Here is a 21,997-nt window from a genome sequence, read left to right as displayed (position 1 = left end):
AGCGGGGCCAACAGGTCTGCGTACTTCCTGTAGAACTCCACCGGGAATCCATCTGGTCCCGGGGCCTTCCCCGCCTGCATGCTCCCCAAACCCTTGCTCAGCTCCTCCAACCCAATTGGTGCCCCCAAACCAGCCACCTCTTGCTCCTCCACCCTCAGGAATCTCAGCTGATCTAGGAATCGTCTTATCCCCTCTTCCCCCGCTGGGGGCTGGAATCTGTACAGCTCTTCATAAAAGGCCTTGAATACCTCGTTTATTTTCGTCGCACTCCGGACCGTGGCTCCCCTTCGATCTTTGACTCCCCCTATTTCCCTCGCTGCCATCCTCTTATGGAGCTGGTGTGCCAGCATCCGACTAGCCTTTTCCCCATACTCGTAGGTCGCCCCCTGCGATTTCCTCCACTGTGCCTCCGCCTTCCCTGTGGTCAACAGGTCAAACTCCGTCTGGAGCCGTCGTCTTTCCCCAAGTAATCTTTCCTCAGGGGCCTCTGCGTATCTCCTGTCCACTCTCAAAATCTCCCCCACTAACCTCTCCCTTTCCATACCCTCTGTCTTCGCCCTATGAGCCCTAATGGAAATTAGCTCTCCCCTGATCACCGCCTTCAACGCCTCCCATACCACCCCTACCCGCACCTCCCCATTGTGGTTGGCCTCCAAGTACCTTTCGATACACCCCCTCACCTTCCCACACACCACCTCGTCCGCCAGCAGTCCCACATCCAGCCGCCACAACGGGCGTTGGTCCCTCTCCTCTCCCAGCTCCAGTTCCACCCAGTACGGGGCATGGTCCGAAACGGCTATAGCCGAATACTCCGTCCCCTCCACCCTCTGGATGAGCGCCCTATCCAGAACAAAGAAATCTATCCGGGAGTAGGCTTTGTGTACATGGGAGAAGAAAGAAAATTCCCTGGCCTGCGGCCTTGCAAACCACCATGGGTCCACTCCCCCCATCTGCTCCATAAACCCCCTAAGTAACTTGGCCGCCGCCGGCCTCTTTCCAGTCCTTGATTTGGAGCGGTCCAGTGCTGGATGCAACACTGTATTGAAGTCCCCTCCCATTATCAGGCCTCCTATCTCCAGGTCCGGAATGCGCCCCAACATGCGCTTCATGAATCCTGCATCATCCCAGTTCGGGACGTATATGTTTACCAACACCACCCACATCCCTTGCAGCCTACCGCTCACCATTACATATCGCCCTCCATTGTCCGTTACAATAGTCTTGGCCTCAAATGACACCCGCTTTCCCACCAGTATTGCCACCCCTCTATTCTTCACATCCAGTCCCGAGTGGAATACCTGTCCTACCCATCCCTTTCTTCGCCTGACCTGGTCCGCCACCTTCAGGTGTGTCTCTTGGAGCATGGCCACGTCCGCCTTCAGTCCCTTTAAGCGCACGAACACTCGAGCCCTCTTCACCGGCCCATTCAGGCCCCTCACATTCCACGTTATCAGCCGGATTGGAGGGGCTCTCACCCGCCCCCACGCCCCGCCGACTAGCCATCTCCTTTTCTGGGCCAGTCCCGTGTCCACGCCTCCCTCACCCTCCAGTCCCCCAGAGGGGGGACCCACGTCCCGACCACCTCTTCTGTGTCCCATTCCCTTTCGGCCAGTGCAGCAGCAACCCTTTTTCCCCTCCCTTCCCCCCCACCCCTCCCCACCGCTAGACCCCTGTCTAGCTTTTTTGCTCCCCCCATGTCACTCCCGTAAGTCAGCTGACGCCTGCTGACCCCGGCTTACCCCGCCGTCCCATTGACCTCCCCGCGTGGGTGTCTCCCAATCCATATGCATTCCTTCGTTCCCCTTCCCGCCTTTCTTCCCGCGCGCGGGAAAACACCCCGCGCTTTCCAAAGCCCGCTCCACCCCCTCTGGCGCAGCTCCTGTCGCGGCCTTGTCTCTCTCCCCCAGCCCGTGTAACATTTCCTGGGCGTGACTGACCCCCTATATACAACAACCATCACACATCAAACCCCAAAACATCCCCCCCACCATCACAAACCCTCAGTTAGAGTCCAACTTTTCGGCTTGTACAAAGGTCCACGCCTGTTCAGGCGTTTCGAAGTAATAGTGTTGGCCCTTGTATGTGACCCACAGTCGCGCTGGCTGCAGCATTCCGAATTTCACTTCTTTCCGGTACAACGCCGCTTTGGCCCAGTTGAAACCTGCCCTCCGCTTTGCAACTTCCGTGCTCCAGTCCGGGTATATTCGGATCTCTGCATTGTCCCACTCACTGCTCCGCTCCTTCTTGGCCCATCTCAGAACTCACTCTCTGTCCGTGAACCGGTGGAACCTCACCACCATCGCCCTTGGCGGCTCATTTGCCTGGGGCTTCTTCGCCAGCACCCGATGTGCCCCGTCCAACTCCAGCGGCCTCGAAGGGGCCTTCGTGCCCATCATCGCCTCGAGCATCGTGCTCGCGTATGCCCTGGCATCAGCCCCCTCCACTCCCTCAGGGAGACCCAGGATTCGCGGATTCTTTCTCGTCGACCTGTTCTCCAGGTCTTCGAGTCATCCCGCCCACCTCTTGTGTAGAGCCTCGTTCTGCTCCACTCTCACCGCCAGGCCCACGAGCTCGTCCTCGTTCTGACTGACTCTTTTCTGTACCTCCTGGATCTTAGCTTCGTGGGCCTTCTGGGTGATCCCGAGTCCTTCAATTGCCGAAAGCATAGGCGCCAACATCTCCTTGCGCATCTCCTCGCGCTGCCCCTCGAAGCAGCGCTTGATGAACTCCTGCAGCTCCGCCGCCATTTTGTTTTCTTCCCCTCGCTTCTCCCGTTGCTCCAGTGCCGCTCCTTTGGCCGTTACACTTCTGGTCCGTTTCATAGAAGTTGGAGGGGGATCTCTCTCTTCCCTTCCCCACGGGTTGTGTCAAAAAAAAAAAAAAGTTCCGTTGGGGCTCCTCTAACGAGCCCGAAAGTCCGTGGTAGCGGGAGCTGCCGAATCGTGCGGCTTAGTTCCGCATAGCCGCAACCGGAAGTCGAGAGGGAATCCATTTGGCAGTGTTCGCTTCACCAGTCTGCCCCAAAACGTCTATGGGAACTCCTGAAATAGGTCTGGGAGTCCGTTCCAGACGGGAGCTGCCGAATGCGCGACCTACTCCTCCATGGCCGCCACCGGAAGCCTCGTCCCTGCTTCTTCAATGGCCTTGGTAGATCTTTTCACAGTTGTTCCCTCTGCTGCTAGAATTCACCTTTGATAGAGTCAAGTCAGATTGCAGCTTTAAGCTTGCCCTCCCGCCCTCCCCCCCCCCCCCCCCCCCCCCGCATGCTGGAAGAGGCCCTGTTTATCCTGTTGCAGCCAAATCTTTTACTGTTTCTGCCGGGTCTGGTAGCCAAAAGACATAACATTCCTGGGATACACTGTCAGGGGAATGCTGCAGTCTTCTTCCCACACCGGGAAACGTCAAACAAATGCCGTGGAAGCCCTGTAAAAGAGTCCAAAAGTCCGTTCCAAGCGGGAGCTACCAAATATGCGACCTAGCTCTGCATAGCCGCACCCGGAAGTCCTGGGTGAGATTCTTAATGAGTACTTTGCATCGGTATTCACCAAGGAGAGAGACATGACGGATGTTGAGGCTAAGGATGGATGTTTAAATACTCTAGGTCAAGTCGGCATAAGGAAGGGCAAAGTTTTGGGTATTCTAAAAGGCATTAAGGTGGACAAGTCCCCAGATCCGGATGTGATCTATCCCAGGATACTGAGGGAAGCGAGGGACGAAATAGCTGGGGCCTTAACAGGTATCTTTGCAGCATCCTTGAGCACGTGTGAGGTCCAGGAGGACTGGAGAATTGCTAATGTTGTCCCTTTGTTTAAGAAGGTTAGCAGGGATAATCCAGGGAATTATAGACCTGTGAGCTTGACATCAGTGGTAGGCAAACTGTTGGAGAAGATACTGAGGGATAGAATCTATTCACATTTGGAAGAAAATAGACTTATCAGTGATAGGCAGCATGGTTTTGTGCAGGGAAGGTCATGTCTTATAAACCTAATCGAATTCTTTGAGGAAGTGACAAAGTTAATTGATGAGGGAAGGGCTGTAGATGTCATATACATGGACTTCAGTAAGGTGTTTGATAAAGTTTCCCATGGCAGGTTGGTGGAAATAGTGAAGTTGTATGGGGTTCAGGGTGTACTAGTTCGATGGATAAAGAACTGGCTGGGCAACAGGAGACAGAGAGTAGTGGTGGAAGGGAGTGTCTCAAAATGAAGAAACGTGCCTAGTGGTGTTCCACAGGGATCCGTGCTCGGATCACTGTTGTTTGTGATATGCATAAATGATCTGGAGGAAGGTATAGGTGGTCTGATTAGCATGTTGCAGATAATACTAAGATTGGTGGAGTTGCAGATAGCGAGGAGGACTGTCAGATAATACAGCAAAATATAGATAGATTGGAGAGTTGGGCAGAGAAATGGCAGATGGAGTTCAATCCAGGCAAATGCGAGGTGATGCATTTTGGAAGATCTAATTCAAGAGCAGACTATATGGTCAATGGAAGAGTCCTGGGCAAAATTGATGTACAGAGAGATCTGGGAGTTCAGGTCCATTGTACCCTGAAGGTGGCAACACAGGTCGATAGAGTGGTCAAGAAGGCATACAGCATGCTTGCCGTCATTGGACAGGGTATTGATTACAAGAGTCAGCAGGTCATGTTACAATTGTATAGGACTTCGGTTTGGCCACATTTGGAATACTGCATGCAGTTCTGGTCGCCACATTACCAGAAGGATGTGGATGCTTTAGAGAGAGTGCAGAGGAGGTTCACCAGGATGTTGCCTGGTATGGGGGGTGCTAGCTATGAAGGAAGGTTGAATAGATTAGGATTGTTTTCGTTGGCAAGACGGAGGTTGAAGGGGTCCTGATTGAGGTCTACAAAATTATGAGAGGTATGGACAGGGTGGATAGCAACAAGCTTTTTCCAAGAGTGGGGGTGTCAATTACAAGGGGTCACGATTTCAAGGTGAGAGGGGGAAAGTTTAAGGGAGATGTGCGTGGAAAGTGTTTTACGCAGAGGGTGGTGGGTGCCTGGAACGATTTGCCAGCGGTGGTGGTAGAGGCAGGCACGATAGCATCATTTAAGATGCATCTAGACAGATATATGAACGGGTGGGGAACAGAGGGAAGTAGATCCTTGGAAAATAGAAAACAGGTTTAGATAAAGGATCTGGATCGGCGCAGGCTGGGAGGGCCGAAGGGCTGTTCCTGTGCTGTAACTTTCTTTGTTCTTTGTTCTAAGTACCCCAACTCCACCGATTGATATCTGCCAGAGAGTTTCCCCCCTGATTCCCATTGACTCCAGTTTAGCTACAACTCCTTGAAGCCATACTCAGTCAAATACTGCCTCAATGTCAAGGGCAGTCACTTTCACCTCACCTCTAATATTCAGCTCTTTTGTCCATGTTTGAAGTGGAGTAGCCCTGGCAGAACCCAAACTGAGCATCCGTGAGCAGGTCATTGCTGAGTTAAGTGCCGCTTGATAGCACTGTTGATGGCTCCTTCCATCACTTAATTGATGATGGAGAGGAGACTGATGGACGGTAATTGGCTGGTTGGATTGTTCTGCTTCTTGTGTACAGGACACCCCTGGGCAATTTTGCAAATTGCCGGGTAGATGCCAGTGTTGTAGCTGTACTGGAAAAGCTTGCCTTGGGTGTGACAAGTTCTGGAGCACAAGTCTTCAGTCCTGTTGCCGGAATATTGTCAGGGTCCACAGTCTTTGCCGTATCCAGTGCCCTCAGCCGTTTCTTGATATTATAGATAGTGAATTGTATTGGTTGAAGACTACATTTGTAATGCTGGGGCCACCTCGCTGAAGATTGTTGTGAATACTTCAGCCTCGTCTTTTGCACAGATGTGCTGGGCTTCTTCATCATTGAGGATGGGGATATTTGTGGAGCCTCCACCTCCAGTGAGTTGTTTAATTGTCCACCACCATTCATGGCTGGATGTGGCAGGACTACAGAGCTTAGATCTGATGCATTTATTGTGGAATCACTTAGCTCTGCCTATTACTTGCTACTTATGTTGTTTGGCACACAAGTAGCCCTGTGTTGTAGCTTCCCCAGGTTGACACCTCATTTTTCGGTCTTCCTGATGTAGCTCCTGGCATGCTGTCCTGCGCGCTTTATTGAACCAGGGTTGAAACCCTGACTTGGTGGTAATGCCGGGCCATGATGTTGCAGATTGTGGTTAAATACAATTCTTCTGCTGCTGAGGGCCCACAGCGCCACATGGACGCCCAGTCTTGAGTTGCTAGATCTGTTGAAGTCTATCCCATTTAGCACGGTGGTAGTGCCACACAACACAATGGAGGGTATCCTCAATGTGAGGACGGGACTTTATCTCCACAAGGACTGTGCGGTGGTTACTTCTGCCAATACTGTCATGGACAGTCACATCTGCAACAGACAGGTTGGTGAGGATGAGGCAAAGTATGTTTTTCTCTCTTGTTGGTTCTCTCACCTCCTGCTGCAGTTCCAATCTAGCAGCTATGTCCTGTAGGACCTGGCCAGCTTGGTCTGTGCTGGTACTACCGAGTCACTCTTGGTGATGGACACTAAAGTCGCCCATCCAGAGTATATTCTGTGTCCTTGCCACCCTCAGTACTTCCTCCAAGTGGTGTTTCATACCACCAAGAGTACTGATTCATCAGCTGATGGTAGACGGTATATGGTAATCAGCAGAAGGTTTCCTTACCCCTGTTTAACCTGAAGCCATGAGATTTCATGATGTCCTGAATCTATGTTGAAGACTCCCAGGGCAACTCCATCCCGACTGTATACCACTGTGCCGCCACCTCAGATGGCTGTCTTGTCAGTGAGACAGGACATACCCAGGAATGGTGACAGTGGTGCCTGGGACATTGTCTGTAAGGTATGATTCTGTGAATATGGCTATGTCAGGCTGCTGCTTAACTAGTCTGTGAGACAGCTCTCCCAACTTTGGCACAAGCCCCCAGATGTTAGTAAGGAGGACTTTGCAGGGTCGACAGGGCTGGGTTTGTCATTGTCATTTCCGGTGTTTGCATTGATGCCGGGTGCTCCGTCCCGTTTCATTCCTTTTTGTGCTTTTGTCGCGGTTGAATACAACTGAGTGGCCATTTCAGAGGGCCTTTAAGAGTGAATAGGGTCACTCTTCGGGGATAGGGTGGAAGTGAAGGCTTAAGTGGGTCGGTGCAGACTCGATGGGCCGAATGGCCTCCTTCTGCACTGTATGTTCTATGTTCTATGAATCACATTGCTGTGGGTCTGGAGTCACATGTATGCCAGACTAGGTGAGGACTGCTGACTTCCTTCTCTGAAGGCAATCAGTGAACCAGACGGGTTTTCAGGACAATCGACAATGGTTTCATGGTCATCATCAGACTTTCGATTCCAGATATTTTATTGGGTTTAAATTCCACTACTTCCCATGATAGGATTCAAAACCGGGTCCCCAGGTCATTTCCCTGGGTGTCTGGATTACCTAGTCCAGTGACAATACCACTGCACCACAGGTGTCACTGCAGGCGGAACTGATGCCAGGAAAGAGGTGGTAACTTGCCCTTGCAGCTCGGTGGAGGTCATTAGTCTTTTTTCAATATGCTAGTCCTCCTGGTCATGCTGCCCCGCACTGACAGCCACTGCCACTGCCACCCAGATGGCATTGCTGACCCTGCTGCTGGTCCTCCAACCCCCTCAGGGGAACAGGGTGGCCCACCTCTCAGCCACAACATCAAGAAGCCTGGCCAGGTCAGGCATGCCCAAAGTGAGGAGTGGGTCTGCACGTTGCCATGCTTGTGTGTTGACTGGGAGTGAGTGGTGAGGGAGTGTTTAAAGCAGCTCCCCCTTGTTAGCGGCGAGAAGATGAGGCACGGGTCTGGCGAATCAGATGGTGAGACTGACAGTAATGGTGTAAATCTCATGGGGGCTCATTTTTAGGACAAAATGCTGTTGAATACGGGCCACGATCTCGCCAACTTGGCCATTGAGAAACTCCCTGCCGAACACGACCAAAATGACACTGAAATGTTTCGATTAAATTGCACCCCTTAATTTTAAACAGCAACCCCTCATTCTGGATTTCCCCACAAGTGGAAACATCCTCCCCACATCCACCCTGTCAAGACCCCTCAGGGTCTTAAAGGTTTCGATCAAGTCGCCTCTTATTCTTCTAAATTCTCGAGAATACAAATCTAACCTCTCCAACTATTCATCAGAAGACAACTCGCCCATTCAAGGTATTAGTTCAGTGAACCTCTTCTGAACTAATCTAAGACTGTGGAATAGATGGTACTTCGAGTTCCAGAAGACATTTGATGAAGTGCTACATCAAAGGTTATTGCGATAAATGAATCTTTACTGGGAGTGGAAGCATGTGAAGCACTTGAGCTCTTTGTAAGGGCCAGTGCAGACTCGATGGGCCAAATGGCCTCCTGCACTGTAAATTCTATGATCTATGATCTAGCTAAAAGAGTTTACAGTGCAGACTGTCCTGTGATCAGGCAAAATGGTAGATTCCATATTGAAAGAATTTCAAGTCTTTGGCATTTACCAGTCACTTAAAGAATCCAGTTAAAAGAGAACATGCAACCAGTAATACACACACCAAAATGTGTACCATCTCCATTGAAGGGTAGACTGAAGAATGAGCTAGAAAGAATGATGGGTTTGGGAGTAATCAAACACATTGAAGAACCAATAGATTGGGTGAACTTTATGTTCTGCATTAAAAAAAGAAATAACGACCTAAGAATCTGTATGGATGCCAAAGATCTTGGGCAGGATTCTCCGTTCCTGCGGCTAAGTGCCGGCTCAAACGGAGAATCCGCGGGAGGTTTACGTCAAAAGATTCGGAGTGAACCCGTCATCGATTCCGGTACCGGTGAGTGGCTAGCACCAGCGCCGGGTGAAATGCCCGCAGATCGCGTCAAGAACGGCAGGAGAATGGCCCGGTCCCGGGTCGCGCGTTCGTATGGCTGGCAACCTGCACCAGTCACGCCGTACAGCATGGCGCTGGCCATGCGCGTAACACATGGACCGCAACCCCACAGCCACCCGCTGGCCACCCCCCACCTGTCTCCCCAGCCCTGGCAGATGACCCCCCCCCCGGCCAGCGGCACGGATCCCAGCCGAGTGTGGCAGCGCCGGGCACTGTCCCACGCCGTTGGGATTTCGGCTCATCGGGGGCAGAGCATCGCGAGTGGGTCAGCCGATGAGGCGCCAATGGCTTTGCAACAGCACATCACAGGTGTCACAATGACGCCGGTTCAGAGGGGACGGAGAATCGCAAACCGGCGCCGGCCCCAAATCCGGTGTCGGATTCAATTCTTTGCCCGATCGCCAATTATGATTTTGGCGGTGGGCAAGGAGAATCCCGCCCCTTAACTTAAACATCAAGAGAGAGCATTATCCTATTCCAAAGAGTGAAGAAACCATGTGTGAGATGTCAGGAGCAACATGTTTTTGCAAACTAGATGCTGTCGTGATCTGCATAGTTTTCAAACAAGTACAAATTTTGACATGTGACATCTCGTCCACACTACCCACAATCCAATGGGAAGATAGAAAAGAGTGTCCACATCATTAAACAACTTATCAGTAAAGCGAATGATTCACAATCTGACATACATTTGGCTTTTTTATCGTACCGAGCAACTCCATTATCACCAGCTCAAATGCTTTTTAACAGTGACATCAGAACCACTTTACCAGCAATGCAATTTCAAGATCCTGATCACATACCAGTTCTCAAAAAGGTCACTGAACAACGCTACAAATAGAGGCTGTACTATGATCAGCACGCGATCAAACTAGACCGACTGATGAAAGACGACATTGTCAGACTAAAGAATCCAGAAGGAGATGGTCTGCTCCAGCTACTATCATTAGGTAAGCAGCACCGCGATCCTACATTACCAAATCTGCCGATGGAGCAATTTACCGACGCAACAGACGAGATTTACTAAAGATTCAACTTCAACCACCGATTTTTCCGAAATTACATTTTAATGAGTCACTTTTTAGAAAAAATATATAACAGCACGGAGACAGATGAGATCCACAAAGACAAAGATTTCAGACTCACCACTTCAACAGTTGAGAAGATCAAACAAAAGAAGAAAGAAACCTAACCGACTCAATTGTAAAGATTGGACTCATAAATGATACTTAACTATGTATAGTTATCACTATCGTCATGTTTGTACAGATATACATATCATTATTTATCTTAATTTGTTGTACAATTTTCTTTACAAGTATAGAAAATGTGTAAAAAGAAAAGGGGGGGAATGTAGTGATCTGCATATCTGTATTATGGGCCGGTTTAGCACAGTGGGCAAGACAGCTGGTTTGTGATACATAACAAGGCCAGCAGCGCTGGTTCAATTCCCGTACCGGCTTACAGGTGCTGGAATGTGGCGACTAGGGGTTTTACACAGTAACTTCATACTTGTGACAATAAAAGATTATTATTATTATTTAAAGGGTTAACATACATAAGTAACAGCTAGATAACCATTAGATAGCAGCACTAGAGATGGGTATAAAAGATAAACTCAAGGAGAGTTCCCACCTCTTCGTGTTTAGAGTGGCTGGTGACCAAAGGTAGAGAGGGATAGCTTAGAGTGCAGGTGTTGTTCATCATAGTAAATATATATTTAATCTTGTTAATTTAATCTCTAGTTTAGTTGTTGAAGAGAGAACAAACTCACAGTTCAATTGTTATTGTTACTCAATAAACAGTATTTGCTTTAATTGAAGACTTTGAGTGTTACTGAACATCGAGTATAGGACCATCTTGGAAAGAAGCAAATAGTAATAAGATATTACACAACATAATATAACATGGTACCAGGGTTTTGACTTCAGGAAAACTAACTAGATTAGATTAGAAAAAAGAACAAATTCATGCCAACTATTCAACTGGGGAAGCTTTGCAGCATTCAAATCCTTTGCAGAAAAATCACCTCGATAGACCACGTTCAAGCTCTACGTCAACACAAGACAACCGATAATCTTAATTCCAATTGGAATCTGTTCAAACAGCAGTTACAGATTTATCTAGAGGTACATGATTTAACCACCGCTACTAACGCTCGAAGATTGCTCTGCATTTATCTATGGCAGGACAGCAGGCAATAGAAATTTATAACTCTTTCAACTACTCTGAAGGGGAGGACAAAAGCAAATTCGATATAATAATTAACAAATTTGATGGCCATTGCAAAATTCAGACAAATGAAATCTTTGAGAGATTTAGATTCAACATACCATAAGACCATAAGACATAGGAGCGGAAGTAAGGCCATTCGGCCCATCGAGTCCACTCCACCATTCAATCATGGCTGATTTCAACTCCATTTACCCGCTCTCTCTCCATAGCCCTTAATTCCTCGAGAAATCAACAATTTATCAACTTCTGTCTTAAAGACACTCAACGTCCCGGCCTCCACCGCCCTCTGTGGCAATGAATTCCACAGACCCACCACTCTCTGGCTGAAGAAATTTCTCCTCATCTCTGTTCTAAAGTGACTCCCTTTTATTCTAAGGCTGTGCCCCCGGGTCCTAGTCTCCCCTGCTAATGGAAACAACTTCCCTACGTCCACCCTATCTAAGCCACTCATTATCTTGTAAGTTTCTATTAGATCTCCCCTCAACCTCCTAAACTCCATGAATATAATCCCAGGATCCTCAGAGGTTCTTCGTATGTTAGGCCTACCATTCCTGGGATCATCCGTGTGAATCTCCACTGGCCCCGCTCCAGTGCCAGTATGTCCTTCCTGAGGTGTGGGGCAAATCATACGTTTGCAAAATTATGTGGAATCATTCATCAGCTTCGTCACCGATTTAAAATTACTAGCACAAACTTGTAACTGTGCAGCTTTGCATGTTTCGTTGATCCATGTTCAAATTGTGTATGGCATAAGTAATGTGAGCATTGTTAAGACAGCAAGATTTAATGTTGAAAATTGCAATTGAAAAATGTTTAGCTCATGAACAGAGTGAAAACCAGTATATTGAATTTTATCACCGTGAAAACGGCGCGAAAGTCAACCACGAGGTTGAGAGTGTAAAATGGTGTTACAGACAGTAAAGAAGCACGTTTCAAACTACAGCTATCTTGCGCGTGCACACTCCAACCCGGGACATGCGCACTTTGCCAGAAAATGCGAGACGGAAGAAAAGAAGTCTGCGCATGCGCGAACGTATCTCAGAGAGACGACGTCATGACATGTTACTGATATGGCAACGCCCACTTAAAAAGGAAATGTCCGGTTCAAGGCAAACAATGTTTAAAGTGTGGAAAGCTCAATGACTAGCTTCACAATGCAGATCAACAGCGCAATTTCAAACTCCAAAACCAAAACAAAGGAACGTCAACGTTCGAAGTGTGGATTCAGTGGAGAAGAAAACCGAAGAGGATTATTCATCAGAAGAGGACAATTTCACATTAGAAAACACGTTTTTTTTTGTGGGAATAATTTAAAAAAGTGAGGAACCTAAAGCTACAACAAGCACTCCTCCATCAGTAAACATGATCAACTCCAGCAGTGAATGGAACTCAATTGTGCAAGTTAACAATTTTCCGATATTGTTCAAGCTTGACACAGGGGCTCCAGCCAATCTACTGACAAGAAAGGATCTCAATACGATTCCAGGCGAACACGAGATGCTTCCAGCTGCATGTAGGTTGAAGGACTTCAATGGTAATCAGATTGCTTCATTGGGAGCGTGCCATCTCAAAGTCACAAACAAGAAAATAAAGAAGTCGCTATGATTTGAAATCGTGGAAAACAAAAAATCATCACTGTTAGGCGCTCAGGCTGGCAAAGACTTGTAACTTGTTCAAAGAATTTATGACTACTCAGGACACATTACGCATGGAAGACGAAATCCAGCATATCCTTCAACAGTACCCTGATGTATTTAAAGGTATAGGCCCTTTAACTTACCAGTACAAGATCTTACTAGAAAAAGATGCAAAACCTGTAATTCGTCCTCCCAGGAGGGTTCCAGCTCCTTTGCGAGAGAGGTTGAAACTAGAACTTGACCGACTCCAATCACAAGGAATCATTTCTCGAGTCATGCAGCCAACAGACTGGGTCAGCTCTCTAGTATATGTTGAAAAACCATCTGGAGATCTTCGAATCTGCATAGATCCGAAGGACTTAAACAAAAATATTCGTAGGGAACACTATCCCATCCCTAAGCGTGAAGAAATCACATGTGAGATGGCGAATGCTTGTACCTTCACAAAACGCGACGCTTCGCAAGGATTCTGGAAGCTGCAGCTTAACGACTCGAGCAGATTATTATGCACTTTCAATTTGGGCGGTTCTGCTTCAACCACATGCCTTTTGAAATAATATCTGCTTCAGAGATTTTATATAGGATATTGGAGCAGATGACTGAGGCTATCGATGGTGTAAGGGTGTATGTTGATGAAATAACCATTTGGTCCACGACCGAAGGAAAACACATTTGTCGTTTAAATAAGGTTTTTCAACGAATCCATAAGTTTGGATTGAAATTAAATCAGGCAAAGTGCATGTTTGCGCAATCATCATTAAACTTCCTGGGAGATACCATATCCTCTCAAGGTGTCGGACCTGGTAACACTAAAATCTCTGTCATCCAAAATATGAACACGCCAGAAGATAAGAAAGCTGTTCTAAGGTTTCTGGGTTTTGTAAATTTCTTGGGCAAGTTTATCTCAAACCTATCATCAAGAACGTCTTGATTAAGAAATCTGATCAGACAGTCCACCACTTTTGAATGAAAATAAAATCATCAAAATGAATGGGTGGATCTTAAACGACAATTAATGACCGCACCGATACTTGCTTTCTTCGACCCGAAAACAGCAACCAAGATATCCACTGATGCAAGTCAGGATGGAATTGGCACAGTTCTTTTACAGCAGGACGATCAATCTGATTGGGTTCCTGTTGCATATGCTTCAAGGGTTATGACTGCAACAGAGTGCAGATAGGCACAGATAGAAAAGGAATGTCTCGGATTACGCACGGGAATTTTAAAATTCCATGACTATGTGTACGGGCTTCCAACCTTTATAGTGGAACCAGATCACAGGCCGCTGGTCCACATCATTGAGAAGAATTTAAATGACATGACTCCTTAATTTAAATGAAATGACAGGAGTGCTGTATTTTCTATGTTCTTGTCTACAGCGTATCATGGTGAAGTCACCAAGGTATGATTTTAACTTGATATATAAGCCTGAAATAGATCTCATCATTGCTGATATGTAATCCAGGGGTGGGATTCTCTGATCCTGAGGCTAAGTGTTGACGCCATCATAAACGCCGTCGTGTTATACGACGGCGTCAACGGGCCCTCAGGAGCAGCAATCCTGAGCCCTACAGGGGATCGGCACGGCACTGGAGCGACTCACGTAGCTCCTGCTGCTGATACCGGTGTCAAATGGGCAATGCGTGTCTGCGCATGTGCGCTGCGGCCGGCACAAACTCGTGCATGTGCGCTAGTTTCCTTCTCCGCGCCGGCCCCGATGCAACATGGCGTAGAGCTACAGGGGCCCGGCGCGGAGTAAAAGAGGCCCCCACCAGGAGAAGCAGGCCCGCCAATCGGTAGGTCCCGATCGCGGGCCAGGCCACAGTGGAGGCCCCCCCCCACCCCCGGAGTCGGACCCCCCTCCCCCACCAGGCCGCCCCCCGCAGGGTGGACGCCGAGGTCCCGCCGGGTAAGACCACATGTGAACGGCGCCGGCGGGACTCGGCCTATCTCGGCGGCCACTCGGCACATCCCGCGCGGAGATTCCCCGTGGGGGGGGGGCCGCGTAGAGTGGCGCCCATGGGGACGATTCTCCGGTGACCGGAGAATCAGCGGGCCGGCGTCAGGGTGGCCTCGCGTGAATCATGCCCGGCCCATCAATTCTCTGACCCGGCCAGGGGTCAGAGAATCCCGCCCCAGATCTATTGCTACAGAGAGCACACCACTAGAATTTATCAGAGACATAGAAGCTCAACTCAGTTATGTACGGAGAATCTTCCAGCATCTGATGAGCAGCTACAGCTTATCAGACAAGAAACGTAGAAAGATGCAACTTTGCCAAGGGTGATGCATCATCATCTACGGCATGGTTGGACAAAAGGGTCCACAATATCGCAATATTCAAACCAAGTTAACAGTAGTTAATGGGTTATTGTTAAGAAATGATCAAATTGTGATTCCACAGAGTCTACGCTCTGAAATGCTACACAGAATTCACGAGGGACATCTCAGAATCGAGAAACGTAAGAGGAGAGCACGACAGGCAGTTTACTGGCCTGGCATCAACAAGATATCACTGACATGGTCATAACATGTGATACCTATCAGAAACACCAACCTACACAGTGTAAAGAAACACTTCTACAACATGAACTAATCACATCACCATGGACAAATGTAGGGATCGACCTTTTCCATGCAACTGGTAGTGACTACGTTCTCATCATGGATTACTATTCAAACTATCCGGAGATTATGAAACTTACTGATCTTACTTCTTCATCAGTCACAAAGGAATGTAAGGAAGCATTTTTGCGGCATGGGTTTTCACAAATGGTAATGTCCGATAATGGTCCTTGTTTCGCTAGTTGGGAATGGTATTTGCTTTAATTGAAGACTTTGAGTGTTAGAACATAGAACATAGAACATAGAACAATACAGCGCAGTACAGGCCCTTCGGCCCACGATGTTGCACCGAAACAAAAACCATCTAACCTACACTATGCCATTATCATCCATATGTTTATCCAATAAACTTTTAAATGCCCTCAATGTTGGCGAGTTCACTACTGTAGCAGGTAGGGCATTCCACGGCCTCACTACTCTTTGCGTAAAGGACCTACCTCTGACCTCTGTCCTATATCTATTACCCCTCAGTTTAAAGTTATGTCCCCTCGTGCCAGCCATTTCCATCCGTGGGAGAAGGCTCTCACTGTCCACCCTATCCAACTCCCTGATCATTTTGTATGCCTCTATTAAGTCTCCTCTTAACCTTCTTCTCTCCAACGAAAACAACCTCAAGTCCATCAGCCTTTCCTCATAAGATTTCCCCTCCATACCAGGCAACATCCTGGTAAATCTCCTCTGCACCCGCTCCAAAGCCTCCACGTCCTTCCTATAATGCGGTGACCAGAACTGTACGCAATACTCCAAATGCGGCCGTACCAGAGTTCTGTACAGCTGCAACATGACCTCCCAACTCCGGAACTCAATCCCTCGACCAATAAAGGCCAACACTCCATAGGCCTTCTTCACAACCCTATCAACCTGGGTGGCAACTTTCAGGGATCTATGTACATAGACACCTAGATCCCTCTGCACATCCACACTTTCAAGAACTTTACCATTAGCCAAATATTCCGCATTCCTGTTATTCCTTCCAAAGTGAATCACCTCACACTTCTCTACATTAAACTCCATTTGCCACCTCTCAGCCCAGCTCTGCAGCTGATCTATATCCCTCTGTAACCTGCTACATCCTTCCACACTATCGACAACACCACCGACTTTAGTATCGTCTGTAAATTTACTCACCCACCCTTCTGCGCCTTCCTCTAGGTCATTGATAAAAATGACAAACAGCAACGGCCCCAGAACAGATCCTTGTGGTACTCCACTTGTGACTGTACTCCATTCTGAACATTTCCCATCAACCACCACCCTCTGTCTTCTTTCAGCTAGCCAATTTCTGATCCACATCTCTAAATCACCCTCAATCCCCAACCTCCGTATTTTCTGCAATAGCCTACCGTGGGGAACCTTATCAAACGCTTTGCTGAAATCCATATACACCACATCAACTGCTCTACCCTCATCTACCTGTTCAGTCACCTTCTCAAAGAACTCAATAAGGTTTGTGAGGCATGACCTACCCTTCACAAAGCCATGCTGACTATCCCTGATCATATTATTCCTATCTAGATGATTATAAATCTTGTCTCTTATAATCCCCTCCAAGACTTTACCCACTACAGACGTGAGGCTCACCGGTCTATAGTTGCCGGGGTTGTCTCTGCTCCCGTTTTTGAACAAAGGGACCACATTTGCTGTCCTCCAGTCCTCTGGCACTATCCCTGTAGCCAATGATGACATAAAAATCAAAGCCAAAGGTCCAGCAATCTCTTCCCTGGCCTCCCAGAGAATCCTAGGATAAATCCTATCAGGTCCCGGGGACTTATCTATTTTCAGCCTGTCCAGAATTGCCAACACCTCTTCCCTACGTACCTCAATGCCATCTATTCTATTAGCCTGGGGCTCAGCATTCTCCTCCACAACATTATCTTTTTCCTGAGTGAATACTGACGAAAAATATTCATTCAGTACCTCGCCTATCTCTTCAGACTCCACACACAATTTCCCATCCCTGTCCTTGACTGGTCCTACTCTATCCCTCATCATTCGCTTATTCCTGACATACCTAGAGAAAGCTTTTGGGTTTTCCTTGATCCTTCCTGCCAAATACTCCTCATGTCCCCTCCTTGCTCGTCTTAGCTCTCTCTTTAGATCCTTCCTCGCTACCTTGTAACTATCCATCGCCCCAACTGAAACTTCACACCTCATCTTCACATAGGCCTCCTTCTTCCTCTTAACAAGAGATTCCACTTCCTTGATAAACCACGGTTCCCTCGCTCGACGCCTTCCTCCCTGCCTGACCGGTACATACTTATCAAGAACACGCAGTAGCTGATCCTTGAACAAGCCCCACTTATCCAGTGTGCCCAACACTTGCAGCCTACTTCTCCACCTTATCCCCCCCAAGTCACGTCTAATGGCATCATAATTGCCCTTCCCCCAGCTATAACTCTTGCCCTGCGGTGTATACTTATCCCTTTCCATCATTAACGTAAACGTCACCGAATTGTGGTCACTGTCCCCAAAGTGCTCTCCTACCTCCAAATCCAACACCTGGCCTGGTTCATTACCCAAAACCAAATCCAACGTGGCCTTGCCTCTTGTTGGCCTGTCAACATATTGTTTCAGGAAACCCTCCTGCACACACTGTACAAAAAACGACCCATCTATTGTACTCGAACTATATCTTTTCCAGTCAATATTTGGAAAGTTAAAGTCTCCCATAATAACTACCCTGTTACTTTCGCTCTTATCCAGAATCATCTTCGCCATCCTTTCCTCTACATCCCTAGAACTATTAGGAGGCCTATAAAAAACTCCCAACAGGGTGACCTCTCCTTTCCTGTTTCTAACTTCAGCCCATACTACCTCGGAAGAAGAGTCCCCATCTAGCATCCTCTCCGCCAACGTAATACTGCTCTTGACTAGCAGCGCCTCACCTCCCCCTCTTTTGCCTCCTTCTCTGAGCTTACTAAAACACCTAAACCCCGGAACCTGCAACATCCATTCCTGTCCCTGCTCTATCCATGTCTCCGAAATGGCCACAACATCGAAGTCCCAGGTACCAATCCATGCTGCCAGTTCCCCTACCTTGTTTCGTATACTCCTGGCATTGAAGTAGACAAACTTCAAACCACCTACCTGAACACTGGCCCCCTCCTGCAACGTCAAATCTGTGCTCCTGACCTCTATACTCTCATTCTCCCTTACCCTAAAACTACAATCCAGGTTCCCATGCCCCTGCTGCATTAGTTTAAACCCCCCCAAAGAGCACTAACAAATTTCCCCCCCAGGATATTTGTGCCCCTCAGGTTCAGATGTAGACGGTCCTGTCTGTAGAGGTCCCACCTTCCCCAGAAAGAGCCCCAGTTATCCAGAAATCGGAATCCCTCCCGCCTGCACCATCCCTGTAGCCACGTGTTTAAATGCTCTCTCTCCCTATTCCTCATCTCACTATCACATGGCACGGGCAACAACCCAGAGATAACAACTCTGTTTGTTCTAGTTCTGAGCTTCCATCCTAGCTCCCTGAAAGCCTGCCTGACATCCTTGTCCCCTTTCCTACCTATGTCGTTAGTGCCAATGTGGACCACGACTTGGGGCTGCTCCCCCTCCCACCTAAGGACCCGGAAAACACGATCCGAGACATCACGTACCCTTGCACCTGGGAGGCAACATACCAAACGTGAGTCTCTCACGCTCCCACAAAATCTCCTATCTGTGCCCCTGACTATCGAGTCCCCAATTACTAATGCTCTGCTCCTCTCCCCCCTTCCCTTCTGAGCAACAGGGACAGACTCCGTGCCAGAGGCCCGTACCCCATGGCTTACCCCTGGTAAGTCGTTCCCCCTACAAGTATCCAAAGTGGTATACTTGTTTCTCAGGGGAACGACCGCAGGGGATCCCTGCACTGACTGCTTTTTCCCAGTCCCTCTTACAGTTACCCACCTATCTCCAATCTTTGGTGTAACTAATTCCCTGAAGCTGCTATCTATGACCCCTTCTGCCTCCCGAATGATCCGAAGTTCTTCCAACTCCAGCTCCAGTTCCCTAACTCGGTCTTGGAGGAGCTGGAGATGGCAGCACTTCCTGCAGGTAAAATCAGCAGGGACACTAGCTGCATCCCTCACCTCAAACATCCTGCAGGAGGAACATTGCACTCCCTTCCCTGCCATTCCTCTAACTTTCTACCAAGATCTGGCTAACAACTAAATTAAATTTTTTATAAAAAATAATAATAATATAATAAAATATGGTAATTACCTCAGACCAATGGGTTTTATTATTAGGTTAGAGGAGGAGGGCGGGTGGGAGACACTACACGTGTAGTGTCTCGGGTTTCCTCTCCACCAGAATTTATTGGTGAGGGTCTTCCCAGACGTCCGCGGGTCGACTTCCTGTTCCCGCCTAAAACTCTCTTTTTTTTTTTTAATTCTCAGCTCCTGCTGAAATTGACTAACCAGCCAGCTCCACTCCCGCCGAAATCGACTGGCCTGCCCCTGCAAAGACAAGTACTTTTAAAGGACAGACTTACCTCCCAGCAGCCACTTCCGCACTGCTCCCGCTGAAACTGACTCACCAGCTCTTCTCCCGCCGAAATCGACTCAATTAATCGACTGTTAATGAACATCGCGTATAGGACCATCTTGGAAAGAAGTAAACGAATAATAAGATATTACACAACATAATATAACAGATGCATCGTAGGGTTTTTGGCAACTCAAGTTGGATAAGAAAAGTACAAAGCTGAGCACCTTTGACACTCCATTCGGACGATATTGTTTTCGAAAAATGGCTTTTGGTCTAATTTCAGCACCGGAAATTTTCCACAGGTCAATGGAACTCATCGTAGAAGGAATTCCAGGTGTCAGAGTATATGGTAATGATATAATCCTCAGGCTCAACAAGGGAAGAGCGCGATTAAAGGCTTCTCAAAGTGCTGAAGAGCAATAAAAAGAATGGCTTGAAGTTGAATAAAACCAAATGCCAGTTTGGTGTCGACAATATCAAATTCTTGAGAGGTAAACTTTCTGCAAAAGGTATACAACCTGATCGAGAAAAGATAACGGCAAACTCGAACATGTCACGCCCTACTGACAAAAATGGTGTCTTCAGGATGCTAGGTATGATAAATTTTGTTGGAAAATTTATTCTTAATCTTGCAGAAAAAACTTGGGACTGGTTTGTCTGCACCCCGACACCGAAATCGCATTCGGCGACAGGGCGGACGATCCGTTTCCCTGCACGAAATCGGGACCGGCACTGGTTCCACTTTCATCCACCCCCGAAATTACGCAGCACGAGTATCCACCACCTCAGGCCATTGCCTGAGGCCTGCCCCGCTTTTCTCCGTCCCTGACCGGCCGAATTCCGGACGGCGTGTTTCTAATGTGGTCCTGACGTTCGGGAAGCTCGCGTGGCAGCAGTGGACTCAGTCCAGGGTCGCTACAGTCGGAGGAGGAGGACCGATCGGAGTGTGGGGGGGGCTTCATTCGGGACTGGGGGCTATGTGTTCAGATCGGGTGAGCGGCCGATGCGGGGCACTATTTCGGTGGTCCAGGTCCGTAGGCTGAGTCCACCATGGAGCACGGCGTGGCCGCTGGAGGGGCCGTATCTGCAGCTGGAGCTGCGAGCTCCACAACAGCTGCCTGCTAGCCCCCTGCAAGACGGTGAATCTGTGTCCTTTTGATGCCAGTTTTCCTGGCATAAAAGACCACAGTTTTCACGACAGCGTGGGGACATAGTCCCAAAAACGGAGAATCCAGCCCCCCATACCTAAGAGAAATCATCAAGAAAGACACTATTTTCCAGTGGTCTAATGGACATGAACAGGAATGGCAAGCATTACAAGAAGCATTGACAACAGCTCCAGTTCTGACGTTTTCTGACCCTAAAAAAAAGACAAAAATATCGACAGATGCATCGAAAGATGGGTTGGGAGCGGTGTTATTGCAGCAAGACAATGATGAAAATTGGCTTCGAATTGCCTCTGCTTCCAGGCCAATGTCTGACACAGAGCGCAGGAATGCTCAAATTGTAAAGGAATGTTTAGGCCTAATTAATGGATTAACCAAATTCCATGACTGCGTACATGGCCAACAGACATAGACTACTTGTGGGGCTAGTCTCCAAGGATACAGCGTATGATGATGAAGGTACAATAGTAGCTGATGCACTATCTCACGCTACAGACTTGAAAGAGATACATCAGATGGATGAGGATGTGCTGGTCCACGTAAATCTTGTAACAGAATCCCTTCCGTATCTGATTACAAATCAAGACTGATTAAGGATGAAACACCAAAGATGAAGTCTTAGAAAAGGTGATAAAATATCTCCACGACGGATGGCCTATAGGATCCTGTTCCAACTATTATAATATTAGAGCAGAGTGAAGTAATGCCAATGTTTTTTTTTGCTTCGACAACCAAGGATTGTAATTCCGCAATCTTTAAGGTCAATGATTCTTAAAAAGATTCATGAAGGGCGCTTGGGAATAGAAAAGTGTAAATGAACAGCCAGGGAGACAGTATATTGGCCAGGCATCAATCACGATATTCAACTCATGGTCGATAACTGCGAAACTTGTCAGAAATTTCAGTGCAAACAAAGGAAAGAACCACTGCAAATGGGCA

This window comes from Scyliorhinus torazame, chromosome 21 (genome assembly GCF_047496885.1).
Source record: "Scyliorhinus torazame isolate Kashiwa2021f chromosome 21, sScyTor2.1, whole genome shotgun sequence".
Classification (NCBI taxonomy): Eukaryota; Metazoa; Chordata; class Chondrichthyes; order Carcharhiniformes; family Scyliorhinidae; genus Scyliorhinus; species Scyliorhinus torazame.
This window is presented reverse-complemented; position numbering follows the sequence as displayed.